The following is a 3,319-nucleotide window of genomic DNA, read 5'->3' as shown; positions in this document are numbered from 1 at the left end:
GCCCTGACCTTTCTTTTCATTTTATATTATTTTGTGCTTTGATTTATTGCAAAATTCAGGTTGTGTTGTTTGTTTGTTTGTGGTACTAGGGCTGGAACCTTGGGCCATACCACTGAGCCTTAGCACTTTTTATATTGTTCTTTTGAGATAAGGACTTGTTAAGATGCCCAGGCTTGCTTTGAACTGGCGATCCTCCCTCCTGAGTAGCTAGGATTACAGATGTGCACCAGTGTACCTGGTAGGTTATTTTTTAAAATGTAAAATGTTTCAAGTTATGGATTTGGTTGTTTGCTCTCTCTTGATACCACTTTTTTTTTTGAGACAAGGAGTTGCTATGGAGTTCAGGCTGGCCTTGAACTCATTATGTAGCCCAGTCTGACCTCAAATTTGCAGGATCCTCCTGCCTCAGCCTCCCGAGTGCCGAGATTACAGGCATGTACCACCATGCCCAGCTTACTTTTGATACCACTGATCTTGTTCTACTCTCCTCCATCTTTCCTGAAAACTTGTAGTTATTCTCAAGACTTCAATAGATTTAAATTCTGTTTTTTCTTTTGTTTTGGCAATGAGAATCCTTGGGTGTTACTGTGTACTTTCTAAGAATCACTTCATGGTATATAAGATGTCTGAAATCCCATTTCAGAGAATCTAAAATGGATCACTAGTTGAGGTGGTGGGACATCCCTGTAATCCCTGCATTCTGGTAGACTGAGGCAGGAGGATCACAAGATCCAGCTCAACCTGTCCAATTTAGTAACTTGTGTGAACTTGTCTCAGTAAATAAATAGGGCTGAGGATGTAGCTCAGTGTGAAAGCCCTGGGTTCACTTTTTACTCTTGCAAAACAATAAAAATAAATAAAGTTTATCAGTGTATTCAAGTGGCCTTGGATCTCTTTATTATAAAGATTCTCACTAACATATCACCTAATGATTTGAATATTCCTAGAGATCAAGACCTAGACTGATTACATTTTATGAAGGATCAAAATGGATGATTACTGTAATTCTTACTCATGCCCAATTTCAATTCTGCCCTAATTTCAATAGCTGGAATTCTTTTATAAATAACTTTCATTAATGAGCTGCTTACCTTGACACAAAAAGAATAAACCACTGAGACAGAACAAAGTTATGTCATCAGCTTTATATTATCATAAAAATTACCTGAGTCAGTCAACTTATAAAGAAAAAAGGTTCATTTTGGCTCACAGTTTTGGTGATTTCAGTCTACGGTTGGTTGGCCCTGTTGTTATTGTGCCTGTGGCAAGGAGACACGTCACAGTGGGGAATATGTTTTGGGGCAAAATTACTCAACTCATGGCTAGGACATAAAATGGAGAAAGAGGATGAGACTAGAGTCCCACAGTGCCCTTTAAAGCCACACTTGCAGTGAACTAAAGATCCACTAGGCTTCACCTCTATAGTCCCAACAGCGCCATGGACTGAGGACCAAGCCTTTAAAACATGGGCTTTCAGGGGACATTTCAGATCCAAACTATGGCAAACAGAAGAATTTCAAAATTAATATTGAGTGAAAGGAGCTAGACATAAAAGAAGATCCATTGTATGTTTACCTTTGTATGAAGCTCAAGGCCACAGGAAAAAATTAACATATGGTGAAAGAAGCCAGATTATTACTTATCTCTGAGAGGAGGTCTTGATACAGAAGAGCCTTCTGGGATGCTGGAATTCTGTATCTTGAGGTGGATGGTAGTTTCATGGGTATAAACCTATAAAAATATTCATCAAGCTATACAGTTAAGATTAGTGCCCTTTGTTGTCTGTTATTTCTCAATCAGGACTGCCAGATTTAGCAAACTAAGATACAGGTTACTTAGGTAAATTTAAATTTCACATAAGAAATAATTTTTTAGTAGAAGTGTGTTTGAAATTCTCAGGATTGGGTCAGAGGCAGGGCTAGGATAACTGGGCTGTTGAGAGTCTGGAAAGAGACAGAAGATAAGCGAGAAATCATTAGCTAGGGACTATGAAGGGCATCATGATGAAGTCTATGCATGGTTTTGTGTCTGATTGATGGGCTGAAGTTGCTATAGTTCACCATGTTCGGAAGCTGGGAATAAAAGATCCGTGTGAATCAGGGAATACTGAGGACAAAATAGAACCCACGAAGACTTGCAACCCCACGTCTGTTTCTCAAAGCCTCTAACCTTGATGCCCTGGGTAACCTGCAGAAAAAGCTGGTGCCCTTCGACACAGAGCTACATGTTTTTGGCACAGGACTCTGAGGGACTGAGGAAGATCCAGAGAGGAGCAACCAGCAGACAGGGACAACATAAGTGAGCTGAAGCAGCACCTGGAGCCCTTACTGAACTTCAGGCCCCAGCAGCCATTGTTTTACTTTTATTTTTCACATCTCATGCTGATATTTTTCTTGGCCAACCTTAACCTATGAGGTAAGGAAAGAGAATTGCAGATATTGTTCCCATTTAGCTTGTCTAGCAAAGTGCAAAATTTCTTTTGTTCATCCTACTTCTCTCAACCATATTTATATTAATCTTCCACATAAAGGCAACAGCAAAATTATCCTTCTAGGTAACATGTGGAAACTATCCCTCATACAATAAAAGCACACTAATCTTCTTTCAAAAGAAGGATACTGAGTTCCATCTTTTGGGTTACTTTTCACTTTGATACCCTATAAATCTTTCAGTTGTAGTTTCTCCTTAAGTTTTATAATGGGACATGAGAGAACTAAGATGCATCCCAAGAAAATGACTGCCTTCCAGATATATTCCTCCTCAGTCCCATTGAGCACTAACAACCAAATTTCTCTTCAATGGTCAAGATCAATCACCCTAGCCAGCGTAAAAATTCCCATTGTCCCCAAGGAGTCCACATTGGCCAGACAACAGTGTCAGTTTCCAGTTAAATGGAGGCATCGGTATGTACCCCTGTGGGAATGTTGCTTCCCTGGAAGCTAAGTCCTCTAGATCAGCACAGCCCAAAGTTAAGACAGTAGGAAGCAAAGAAAACGTATTAGGGAAAGGTAGGAGTGGAAATGGGAGTGGCTCTTCCCACAATCACTATTCCTATTTTCATTCCTTGATTTTTCATGAATCCTATTTATACATTGGTAATCAATTTGCAGCATATGCTGCATCGTGAAGGGCATTACCCCAGTCCAGCATGATATTACCATCTAGCAGGGCATGTAGCTGACTCTTCACAAGGCCATTCCACCATGCAATGCATCCAGATGCTTCAGGGTGATAGTGAACATGGAACCGTGGACATGAACCTATTGCTGCACTTCATCTGTTGCAAAGTAGGTTCTTTGGTGAGAAGCAATGTATCCCA

This window comes from Heterocephalus glaber, unplaced genomic scaffold (assembly GCF_053883595.1).
Source record: "Heterocephalus glaber isolate CG9 unplaced genomic scaffold, H.glaber_assembly_v1.0 deba00001606, whole genome shotgun sequence".
In the NCBI taxonomy this organism is placed as follows: Eukaryota; Metazoa; Chordata; class Mammalia; order Rodentia; family Bathyergidae; genus Heterocephalus; species Heterocephalus glaber.
Note: the sequence above shows the minus strand (reverse complement) of the source record.